Source organism: Strix uralensis, chromosome 1 (assembly GCF_047716275.1).
Source record: "Strix uralensis isolate ZFMK-TIS-50842 chromosome 1, bStrUra1, whole genome shotgun sequence".
Lineage (NCBI taxonomy): Eukaryota > Metazoa > Chordata > Aves > Strigiformes > Strigidae > Strix > Strix uralensis.
In genome coordinates this window covers 2,883,372-2,896,604 of record NC_133972.1, presented here as the reverse complement: position 1 = coordinate 2,896,604, position 13,233 = coordinate 2,883,372, and the positions used below count along the sequence as shown (strand labels likewise).

Genomic DNA, 13,233 nt, shown 5'->3' with positions numbered 1-13,233 from the left:
GTAGGGAACATAGCATTGAAATCCTGCTTTGGGTGGGTGTAGTAAGCATCATGGGGTAAGGGCCCTACTTCAAAAGGTGGGCTGGGAGTTAGAAGGGGAGAGAAGGTGAAGGGTGTGGGGAGATGGGGTCTGGCCAGACAGGCAGTGAGTACAGCAAGAGTTAATTGCGCAGCCAGTTGCTGGGTACAGCATTGGCATTCGGTGCCTTGCTGCCCCTCCTCTTAGCTTGCTGCCTTCCACACTCTACAAACTGCAGTCTGCATCTTCATTATCAGCCTCTGGTGATGACAGTTTGCACAGCAATGTTTTCCACTGTAGGGCTGTGTAGTTTGAGGTATATCAGTGGTGCTGCTTCCCTTCACAAGAGCTCTTATCTTCCTGCCTTTTCTCAGAAGCTCTCCTGGGCAAGGCCCAGGCTACAAGGCTTCCAGCTTGATTTGGAAAACAAAACACACAGGCACACAACATAAAAAACAGACCCACCCATTTTTACGAGCCTGTTGTTTTGCAGGTATTGCCAAAAAAATCCAAGAAAGATCTGTATGCTGTAATTAGAAATGTAATCATCATAAGATAAAATGTGTATGTATGTGTATATTTATATATAAAGCAATCCCAAACTTAGCCAGAGATAAATGGACATTAATACTTTTGGTTTTCTTTAAAGAAAGCTATACTAACATGAAAAACTGCCTGAGATTGCCGTTCCTCCCTGGAACTGGAGTGCTCAGAGAGATCCATGGGCTGGACGTTGATGGCTACAGCTCAGACCCACCTTACTCCACCTGCCAAGAGCTGACTTCAAGCCTCTGCATTTCCCTCACTGTAGCAGCTGATGACCTCGCTGATACCTACAGTGAGTCAATACCCCCTCCCTGCTCTGCATGAGGTGTGAGTGATGCCATGGGGCTGCAGGGGAACATACAACATGACTGTGAGCTTAAGCCCTTAGCAACAGAAGTATCATTCCTAACAGAGAAAATAAAAGCAAAATCAAAGGAAAAAAGCCAACCAACCAACCAAACCCACACTTGTGCTTTTCTGCTCTTTACAGTCCTAGGATTATGAAACATGAAGGCAGGAGTGATGTATGGGTTCCTGAGAAAAAGGGTATTGTTTTCTACAGCTTTTACCCTCAAGAAACCGATGAATCTTACATTGCAGGCATTCTCAGGAAGAAAAAAAACCCACAACCTGTTTCAGAAGTGCTCACTGACCTCCAGAAAACAGGGCTAGGGGGTTAACACAGTGTCTGATTTGCAGTTAGGGAACAGTGTTTCATATCAAAGCCCACGTCTGCCAAGATAATTAGACATCTACCTTTGTTATCACATTAAATATTTGAAAGGTTCTGGGCTTCATGTAATTTAAAGACATACAATGAATATGTGACAGAGATAAGCTTTTGAGAGTCTTGGGAGGGGAAACGCAATCATTGCTGTCCTTGCTGCATTTGTGGGCCTCCTAGATTGTTGATCATGGGTTCTCTTAGTAAGAAACGTTCCAAATATATGGCTGCCTCACCCCTTGCTTTGGGCTGAGGTGTTGCTGGTAGGGGATACAGTGGCTATTTTCTGCTGCTGAGGCCTCTTCTAACTTGGATGGATTGGCTGCTGGCTTATATGTCCTTTCATCGAAGATAAAATATCATTGAACACCTCAAAGTGCAGAAGTTTCCACACCCTGTGAAAAAATGGGCAGGACCCATAGAAAGTGTAAATCAAGACAGGTGGACTAAAGGAGTCGGAGTCACTTCTGCTGTGTATACCAGATTGGTCAGAGCAAACCCAGCTTCTCATTGTGGGTAAACATCTTTACAACTCTGTTACAATGAAGACAGTAGATGATCATCTGAGGAAATATGTACAGCTTCATTAGAGAGAATAGGGCAGTTTTTCTGGCAATGCAACTCAGCCTACAGTAAGGTTCAGCTGTCCAGGTTCCCAATTGTGGTAAATTGCCACAGTTGAGCTGATGCTTGGAGCTGCCTGGTCACCCAAGATGCTGATTTCATGCTGTATCATTGCTATTTTTGCACTCTTTTAACTGAAGAGAATAATAAATTTTACTATTTAGATCCCTGTCATCACAAGACCCAAAGTGATAAACCACAAGCTCTTCCCCATCTGGCTCTAACACCATCCTTCCTCCATGGTTGTGAGGCCATTGCTTTCTTGCCCATCTCCCACAACTATTTCTCCTGTGTCCTTGACCACTGACGCTGGCTGCTGTAGTGCATGCCCAGATATTTATTTACTCTTTGCTTCCTCCCTTGATTGCACCTGAGGCCCCTGTTCCCCTGCTCACTCCCACCACCACCCTCTGTGAAGCCCAACCATCTGCGGTGTGTGTTGACAGACCTGCCTTCATGCGTGGCATCAGTTCTTCAGGCTGACTAGTTTTCAGCTGGAAAAACTGGTGTCTCAATGAACCAGTGCTATTCCTTGGCATCTTCCCTCTGTGAGATACAAAGAAAACCTGTAGAATTAAACAGATACATTAAACACAGTCATTTTCATAGCCGATTCTCTTTCCATCCCCATGGCTGACCATTACTTCAGACAGCTACTTGGTGCTGTAAGTTGAATGCTTTCAGGGTTCACTATTACAAATAGGCAGAGGTCCAGAGAGCCAAGGTCTGCTGGCTAGATTTATGAGGTAAAGACAAGGAAATGTTTCAGCAAAAATGGCAGATTGACTATGTCTTCACTCCTAGCTGAAATGTAAGCATCTGAGTGGCTTTAAGCACACCAAGCCTCTTGACCTGTGTGCTGGCTCACAGCCCAGATATATCTCGGGCTCAGGGACTGCATCTACAATATATAAGACTGCCTGTACAGCACTCCCAAGGGCCTTCTTAAGGTCACATTCCTTGATCCACCACACAGACTAACCCCTGCAGGGCCCTCTAGGAAGTCTGAAGATCACCCATGCTGCTGTGCTAGACTATTTATGTATATGTACAGAAACCAGACCTCAGGAGTGCCATCACATGTAATCTGGAGGACAGTCAACCCAGAGTGACTCTGTCCAGTCAATGTCCTGAATCTGCCAACACAAATGTCCTCCTAAACCCTTCCTGAGTTGACCATCAGATAACAGACTGTCTTTATGGACCTGTGGGTGGAACGGTCTCATCATCCATGGAGGTGAAAATGGGAAGATGATATCTTTGGATCAAGAAAATGTTCGGCACATTCACACAGCTACAAAACTTCTTGCGTTCCTATTCCTAAGGGGAGGTTGCTAAGAAGATGATGCCGGGCTCCTTACTGAGGCACACAGCAGAATAAATTGGGAGAACAGTTATAAATTGAAGCAATGAAGGTTATGTATCACTATAAGGGGAAAAAAACCCCCACAGTATAAGAATAATTAAGCACCGAAATAAGTTGACTATAGGAGTGTTGAAATGACAATCCTCAGCGGTTTTGAAGATCTGATTGGACAAAGCCCTGAAAAACTGGCTTTGAGTTTGGTGTTGACCCTGCTCTGAGCAGGATTTTAGACTAGACATCCTGCCAAGGTGGTCTCCAACACAGAAGACTCTATTATCTGAGATACTTCACCAGCCAAGATGTATTCAACAGTGCCTAACACAGCAGCTGCATCTTAGCCTAAATCCCTGTAGATTAAAGTGGGAACTCAAGCGTCAAGTTCATGCACATACTCCTCTGTTAGAAGCTTGCATTTGGGTCTGTGACTTTGTAGATAAATCCCTCCCATTGCTTTTAACTATCTTTCTTTGTGAGATGGCTCCAGAGGCTGTAGTTCAGTCTCCGTACACTGAACTTCACCTGCAATGCTCCGTATCTTGAGACTCAGGGCCCCTGCTTCCAAAACCAGGAGAAACATCTTTCCCAGTATCACACTGAGTTCACTGAACTTTTTTAAACTCTCCAACACAATTCAACAGAAATGGAGAAAACTGTGGGTGGAATTGGGACCAAGGAGAATGGAGGTTAAATGCTTATTATTATTCTATAGTATATAAATTTAAATGCTTATTATTATTCTATAGTATATAAATTTGTAAAAATATGCTCATTTCTATATGCTAATTTACATGTGCCTTTATTTCTTTCAGATGCATAGAGAGACCAAGAACAACCCGGGTAAGTATGAACATTAATTTGCACGAACAGACTGAAGGACTTATTTCTATATCTTATTTTATAGAAAATTTTAATAAACTGCCAGTGGGTTAAGGAGGTATGTAATGAATGACTGTTAGCTAGTTAGATAAAGTACAGAATTTTAGAATTTGTAGCTTTTTTTATTTTTTTTTCATTATTTTTGTTATCTGTACGAAACTTTCAGTGAATGATAGATACTAAACAACACTTAAACACAATTTTCGACTGGATAAGATTGCCCACAGTTGGGAAATGCCTTTCCTAACTCCATTTAGGGAAACTCCACATTATTATCTCCAGAATAAGACTTTGGTGCACTTAAGTCTCACAAGAAAGTGTTAGCAAGAAAATGGAGTAGTTATCCTTTATTCCAGACAGCTGATGTGGGAAATGCCATACAGTCAGGATGACTTCACTTTAGGCAAATTAGGGTAGCTCAAGCATGTCCATCTAGTCCCTGCTCTGTGGGTATTTCTAGGACAGTCTCAGTTGTACCATATTCTCTCAGTCCCAGCTATTGTGCTGTAAATAGAGGGCTTACTCAGGTGAGGACTTGGGTGATTTTGGGAAGTAGAAGAGAAAATTCAATCCTGAGTAGAAAACACTGCAAAGATTTCAAACTGGTTTGTTTGCAGATGTATTTCCAGTGATCATAAGTGATAGCACAATTGAAGCTGTAATCAACGAAGATCACAGCTTTCTAGGAGGATCAACAGAGTCAAAAACTATAAAAGATTTGCTTCAGTCTGGATTGTAGGCATTTGAGCAGGATCCAGTAATCACATTTGGGGATTCTCTGGTCTAAGTTATGCCAGCAGTCGGATGTGTGACCACAATTGCCCATTCCAATCCTAGTAAAATAAACAACAACTAATGATAATATTTAAGGAAGTCTTAACAAAAGGAAATTGAATCAAAGGACCTTGCTTTTGCTTTTTTTTTTTTTTTTTTTCATTTTCCTTAACCCCAAATTGGTAATGAAGAGTGGCAGCTAAGGAACACACATTATGTCCATTGCAAACAGAAGTTAGAAAAGGCACTAATCAACTCTGTAGAGGAAGAAAACCACTTCAGAAGGCTTCTTCAGACAACTACCTTCTGCAAATGATGGGGCTGCTCTGTTTCTCATTTGGTGTATTGCAGCTTTGACACTTCAATGGATTTATGCTTGAGGTTCTTCCAAAAGCTTTTATAGCCTCTTTAGTCTACTGCTATAACTTTCTTGAGGAGGTGAATGCAGGGAGATTAATAGATTTAGGTTTCAGTGCCCCAGTTTTGCCCTCATTGAAATCAGTAACAGAAGTCCCCAGTAATTTAAACAAACCACGGGCAGAACTTGAGCCTTTCTGAAGAATCAAGGCTCAATACTTTTCAGCAAGTGATCTAAAATGGCAAGATGCTAATGCAAAGCAACCTTTTTGACAGACCCAGTGATTTCCAAAGCTAAAAGCTAAGAGTATTGCAGCTTGATCTTATGCTTTTAGAGGAGAATAAATAACTCAACTGCTTGATATGTCAGTGCATAGACCTGTAATGCACTCACATTATGTATGGAGAGACTTCACTGATCATAGCACTAAAGGCTGAGCCCCGTGTTCTTAAACTGAGTGCAAGAGTCAATGGAAATGGAACAATTTTTCTAGATAATTTGACTGCCACTAACCCGGTTATTATTAGACTAAAAATCCAGTTGTTCAAGACAGGATCATTAGTGCAGGAAATGAAAGCGTGAAATTCGGAGATCAGAAACCTCACCAGCCAAAACATTGACAGCCAAAACATGCAGAATGGTTTGATATGACCAGTTGGTAGGGGAGATTTTTTGAGAAATGGGGGAGTAATCCAAAAGCATTTGCTTGGCAGAACTCAGGAAGATGGTGTGGTTGGTGCAGCATCTGGGCACAACATTGACCTTGGTTTGCGTCCTCTGCTTTCAAAAATGACTCAGATGCTTGAAAAACTGAAGATCAATAGAAAAATCATAAAATCACTAGTAACAATAACATCTCTTTTATTTGACTTTTGATTTTAAAGCCTTTAGGAAATCACATTTTCAAGGATTTCTTACTCCTGCAAGGAAGAAAGACAATCTTTGAAAAAAATAGCAGTCTGAGAGGCTCATACAATCACATGACTCCTGTATCTGGAAGTTCAGGAAATAAAACAGTAAATATGGGAGCCTGTACAAAAAAAAACCCCACTAGAGTCACCACAACCACTGGACTCACACTGGCATGTATGTTGTGAAAGCAGAATATTTTACAACTCCTAACCAGAGGAAAAACCAAAACAATAATCAAAAAAGCTTTGTTCTTCTGGGCAGTTCTGGTTCACCAAAAGGTAGCACTTTATTTAAAAAGCGCAGTTTTTTCCCTTGTATGCCTATGAAATCTCCTTTTATTTGTAACTCAAGGAGCAAGATATCATTTGCACATAACCTTCACATTGTAATTTACAGCAAAGTCCTTGGTTGGCTGCCAGTCTAATAATCCCAAACCCTGCAGAATGAAACGAAGACATTAATATTATTTTTATTAAGCTAGTAATAAGGCAGAATGAAACAGAGTTTAAAGCAAATGCAGGTGGAGGAGATTTTATGCCAAAGCATTAAGCACATTGCTTGAGCATGGCCAATCCCAGCTCCAGGCAAGACACTGGGGAGGTGCAAGCAAAATTCCTTCCTTTTAGGTGTTAGTCTTGAGATATACACAGCCCTTCCTTTTTCACTGCAGTCAATGGAGGTTAGGTCCAGCTGCACCTTGAAAAGATTAGTTTTCATGAATCTTTTTACCTATAAGCTCCCTCCATGCTTTATGCCATTCCTGTGGAAACTCCTTGAAATTTAATGCCTTTTTCATAATGCTCATCAGAAAAAAGCCAACACAGACAGAAATACCAGAACTAACAAATTTTAGGTGCCTGTGAGTTGGGTCTGGTGGTTAGCTATTAGCTTTTGAGACAGCCTAGGTATCTCATCTATGTTACACCTGGCCTTCCAGAGCTGCACTGCTTGCTTGGCCTTGTGTTATATCTGTCATTTCTTTGCAGATATCTTCAATACACTAGGATAACTCAAAGGCTACTAGATTATTTTTCCGGACATGAATTGTCATGGAACTCCTCTTGCCTAATGGTGCATGCCTGGATTCAGACTACTCATTTAGACAGCTTAGTTTAGATGTCCAGGTGTAGGAGGTTTCTGCTTCTGCATTGGATGTCTAGACTCAGAGTTTGTAGGTAGCAGTCCAGCAGATGAACACAGGTGGTGCCATTTGAGATGACAAAGTATAAGTGTCCCCCAGATCCCACATCAAGTGTGTCAGTCTGGAATATCCCTACAGTACCTCCAATGGCACCTGGTGCCTGGTTTTGTGCAAATGAATCCTGACACTACTCAGTATGATCAGAGGATTTGTCTCACCCTAAAGCTGATACCTACACTTGGGTGAGTGAGTTCTTTTGTGATTTCTGAGACATTTATACAGTTACACAACACGATATGACACAGGAGCTACAGAAAGGGAATGTCCCTTCTGAAGCAGCAGCTGGAGACCAGGTGGAATATCTTACCCTGCCCAAAAGGGAACCCATTGATTATAACATGAGCTCAGACAAACAGAGAGCAGACACACACACATGCCTGAATAGGGATCTGAGAACCATTTCTTAAATTATCTGTGAAGAATGTCTCACACCATGTGTCTAAATCCTTTATGTATCAAGGCAAATAGGATTCATTGTAGATGTCTCCACCTGGACCAGTCAACCATACTCCTTCCTGTAGTCAGTGCAGCTATACCTGCTGTAGTTAACTGAGTCTACAGCATAATTTGTCTTATCCTAAAGTAAATTAAAATTAGTCAGATGAAACCAGTTCCTCAAAAGTGCTCCCATTTATTTTAATTCAACATAAAGGGAACCCAGGCTCTCCAATTCAGCCGAAGAGGACTTCATTTCATAAAGCTATTGAAGGAGTTTGATCTAGAGATAAAGAAGTCTAGATTTCTGTCAAAAATTAGGAAATCCAGTTCTGATTTCTTTTTAGGCTATTGGTTCCGTTTACAAAATGGAAACCACATCCCCAGTAGAAACATGAAAGTTCACGAATGTCACAAACAATAGACCCACTTTCCACATCTATAGCTCTGTCACCATCCCCACTCAGAAGAAAAATTTGTAACACACAAGCTTTTACTCTCTTTTGGACTTTAAATCAAAGGTCTAATCTGAAATGAAATGCGTCCTGAGGTTAGCTAGGGCACAGCATTGCAGTTGCTGTGGACTGTGGTCCACAGAAGAGTGAAATACCAGCAGCATGTGCAGATACTTCAATCCTGAAAGACCATCAGCTTGTCAACATGTGGATAAAACAGAAGCAGTTTTCAGCCCATCTTCAGAGCAGGTCCTCAGCTCACAACTCTCAAGGAAAAGCATCACTGTTTAGACTGTTCATCTGGGAGAATTTAAGGGCTTTCTGATCTGTTACATGTCAAGGGAAACCATAAGCAATATGCACCTCTCTTCTGTCATGGGTAATTCATGTGTATTTTCATGGTTTTGATATAACCCCTCTCAGTCTCCAAGAAGAGCCCATAAGCCTCGATTCACTTTTCAGTGCCCTTCCTCTGTTTTAGGGAGCACAAGGAGTCAGGAGGGCAGAGTGGTTCCCTGAGCTGCCCCACAGAGCTAATTGGGTGTACTTGCTTAGAAAATCAAATGTGTGCATGCCCTGACATGCTGACACCTCCTTTTGGGTTATCTGCAGGTCATGGGAACCGTAATGTGTATTTAAAACCCAGCAGGTCTGCTGAAAAGTTCAGGGTAAGGAGTTAGCCAAGGGAAATTGTCACAGTCCCCTAATCTCCACTTACAATGTTGATTTGAGCTACCATTTCCACTGCTGCAGAAGTGCAATTGTCAGTGTGGTACCAGGTCATGGTATTTATATCACATGCCACACACTTCATGTGTCATGGAAACAGGCTACAACATCTACTCACCAGCCCTCCTTCCTTTTCTTTTTTTTTTTTTCCTTCTCTCGCCACCCCCCCCCCCCCCCGCCCTTCTCCTTCTGGTTTCCCTCGACTTCTTTTAGCTCAGGACTGTTTTAAATAGAAACACCCTCAGCACAGCACATTGCCTTGCCATGATAAACTCTTTCAGAGGTTGGAGAAGGAGCTTGCCAAATCAATGGCCATTTTTTTGCACGGAATGCTTCAGGCAAAGCAGGATGCTTATGTCTGTGAGCAGACTGACCACACTTAATTGGGAAAATTCACTCTAGGAAGTGTATGAGGCAGGCACTACTTGCAAGCCACAAGAGAATGCTGTAGACTCTCAGGTTGAGGGATTAGGTACCCATGGCTGCTTCTGTTAGCTCAATACTACCAAAGGTCCACTCTGCTTGGTGGACAAGAGAAGCTATGCCCTGAGCTACAAAGCAAGAAATAAAGACCTAGGATATTCACCCAGACAGGGAATGGGATTTTCTTTAAACCTAACTCTGTTTGTTACACAAAAAATAATTTTGCAACCGTTTTAGTCACACACTTTAGTCAATTAAAAACTGAATGCAGCAGAAATAATAGAGGGGATTGAAAAGTGGTTGCAAAGTTTGCATCTCCAAGATAGCTTAGGATAAAGCATAGAGGGGGTGTCCTTTTATAGCCCCCCCTCCCCTTTACAGTAAATCTATTTGAATCAAAATAAAACTTAAAAACATAGTAATAATAAAAAAGAAAACCAAGAAAGTTTTAAAAATTTCAAACATTTCAAAAAATGCTGCTGAGAATTTTGAAACCTAGGTGGGCAAGCAGTGACAGAATAATTAATAGTACTAAGCTGCAAGCATTTAATTAGGTAACTCCTCTCCCTAGTTTCTTGCGATAAAGGCTCAGGTTCATCCATCTAGTTGGTGTAGTAGAAAATGATGGCAAATTAGATGAGTGTCTGAATCCGCCTCAGGAGCTGACTCGAAAAGGAGTTTAGAAGTTTAATTTTATAGACATTCACGTGAGAGGGGTACCTAGAGTGAGAAAGACGCTCACATGAATGTTCACAATGGCTGCACCTGTCAAGTGATGTTTTCTTATTTTTCAACATCTTTTTATTCAATTTTCCTGACTGGATGAGAAAGAAGAGTAGAAACCACTGTTCCTTTTGGATCATTTTGATTTGAATGATTTACATTTCCAGCAGTTGTAGTAAAAGTTTTTGACTATTTTCTGTTATCAGCAGATTCCTCCAAGTTCTCTTTGAGTGCATTACTACATGACTATATATATACACACGTATATTTTCCTGGCTTAATTAAAGCAAAAAAAAAACCTGCTTGGGGGAAAAATAAAATCACAGATTACCAGCCAGTTTATTTCTGACCAAGAAAAAAGATGCTTTATTTAACCTTTTCTAACTCTATGAATAGCAAATGAAGACTGAAAGAATGGAGGCTATTTCCCATAGATGCAAGATTGCTAATGGCCTGCTGAGAGTTCAAATGGTCCCTGAGGCACAGAATTGGTCCCCAACAAGGATATAAAAGGTGACATGGTATCCCCATCCCTGCTCACACCATGCCTACCCCATACCTGTTCACACCATGGTGGAAAGTCCACCTGAACTTTCCGAGGTTGTGAATTGACCAGCAACTAAAAAATAATGTTTTGTAGTCAGATAAAGACAGTTTAAAAAATCCTTTAAAATATGTGCTTTGGCAAAATTTGAAAATACTTCTTTTTTTATTCTTCATGAGCAATTAGAAAGTTGCCTGCAATGCAGAGAAGAGTAGAAGACTGATCTTGAAAATAGTCATCAAGAATGTACATCAAACTAATATAATCATTATATCTATATGTACAAGTCAAGAAGAAGGAGACATTAGTAATAAAAATAAGGAAAATGTCAAACAGAAAATATAAGCTGTTCTCACTTAAATAATTTTGACATCTGTGGGTTTGTATGGAGTTTATAATTATAAATGGTGGGAAAAACCAACAGGGATGCTTTTTAAACATCAGTTCTCTAAGTCTGTTGAAGCCAGAATTCTGGCTGAATATCTCAATAAAATGGCAAATATATAGGAAAAAAAATATTAAAAAATTGAATTTCTCTCTTCAAGTTTGCTTCATATTTACCCATTCTTGCAATAATTATGCAAAAATCATGTTAGCCGCAGTTTTCTAACGCATTGACTGCTAGCTAGGAAATGAAGGGACCGAGCTTCTAGTCTTGGTTCTGTCAGTGACCTTTCCTGACAGCTGGAGAAGTTGTATCAGTGCCATCTTCTTATTTCTTGCACATACACATGCATGCATAAGTATAGATGCATGTATGATTTCCACCCCCCCCCCTCTTTTTTTATGGATCTCTTAGCTAAAACTTTTCATACCCTTGCTGTATGTTTTTCTTATTTTTAAAACTGCCCACTCTTTCTGGTGCCCAGCGTGTTTTGTTAACCTCTCTCTAAGGATCCTTCTTAGAAAGAATCGTTATTTGTCTTGTGGTTGTATCCTGGCTTGGGACCTACCTCCTTCAAAGAGGTTAAAAATCCTAGGACGTTTTGCCAGGCAGAAAATATGTGCAAGGGACAGATAAAATTTTATGTGACAAAACATAAATAAACTTCCCTCTTTCTGCCTGAGCAAGAGCTAAAATGCATGGATTCATATTCTCGCTGGGTTTTTGCTAGAGAAGGCAGTGAGATTGTGTGCATGCGTTTCTGTATGCTCCAGGAAAGCTTGGTTATGGATGGTCTACTATGGACACGTAGATGTTTATTGTCACTGTCTTTTCTATAGGTTTCTTCCTCTCTTTTCCACTCAAGTCTCCTTTCCAAAAGAAGAAAAAAACCAACAGAAATCCAAAAGAATTAAAACTCCTCTTGTCTCCTGGTTTCATCCCCTTTTCTTGTTGTTCCTTTCATTTTGGAAACAGCATAGTCATGACTGGGAGAGAATCAAAGCACTCTATTTTTGTTGATTTCAACACAACAATTCAAAGGAAACTGCAATGGTCTGAAGTGGAGCGAGGACGAGAAGGACAGCAGGTGAAGGAATGGTGCTGTATAGCTCTGCCCTGAGCTGTGAGGTAACATGGGAGGTACTGAAATAACCTGCAAGATATTGAAACACGGGGTATGAGAAATGTAAGAAGGATTCAGGAAGGGCAAGAATGGGAGTTTTCAGCTGGAAAAACCTCTGATCTGATTCTGTGGATTTGAGCTCTAGCTGGGGGCACCATATCTGACAGTCTTTTTTTTTTTTTTTTTTTTTTCCCCTATGTAGTACTCTATTTGCTTTGAAGCGAATCCCCGAAAGCCCAGTAGGCTGCATGCCACTGGAAATACCTGGGGAGGCAACAAACAGATCTGTGGGGAGGAAAAAAGACAAAATAGAAAGAATCTGAGCTATGTTTGGATTCATTTGGTTTGTCTTCTTTCTCTTTCTGCTTCAGTCTTTTCTTTCTTTATGCCTGTTAACTGGTATCTATTTATATTCCAGACTTTTTATGATGTTACCATGCTTTGTAAGCTTTCTGTATTGTATCTTCTGAAGCAATTGAATTCAAAGTGAAATAATTAAATTCCTTATGTTCTTGACTGTGGGCTAGATTTGATATAGCATGAGACAGAATGCATTCTCTTTCCCTGCACCACTGGCTAGCAAGGAGATAGTAGGCTTCTACTTGTGCATTTTAAACCAATTTCTGTGTTGTCCCAGTAAGAACAAAGACCCTTTGCTAGCCTTGAGCATAAGCAAATCGAAGTCATAGAATCATAGACTGGTTTGGGTTGGAAGGGACCTTAAATATCATGAAATACCTCAGAGCTTGAATTGACACTGCATGTCATGAACTGATCGGTTTGCCTCCAGTATTCTCATTATGGTCTTCCTTCTCACTAGATAATATGTACTCCTTGAATATCCTAAGATCAACCTATGCAGTTTGATGCTGTAAACCTTGAAGATGGCTAAGAGACAGAAAATTAAACAGAGGAAGAGATGCCAGAGGAAGAAATGCCAGAGGAAGAGATGCAGATCTAAACAGATTGAGGTCCCTAGCAGAATACCCAAAACAGGTCTGGGTTTACCATAAGGAC

The 13,233-nt window shown here is 40.8% G+C and overlaps 1 long non-coding RNA gene across 1 annotated transcript; it reads left to right on the top strand.

Annotated features, from left to right (window-relative positions):
- Nucleotides 1-388: 388 nt before the first annotated feature.
- On the top strand, nt 389-12,645 carry LOC141952913 (uncharacterized). The gene is made up of 4 exons (XR_012631815.1): nt 389-511; nt 668-856; nt 4,088-4,115; nt 11,933-12,645. It is a non-coding gene; the product is annotated as an uncharacterized LOC141952913 (long non-coding RNA).
- The last annotated feature ends 588 nt before the right edge of the window (nt 12,646-13,233 follow it).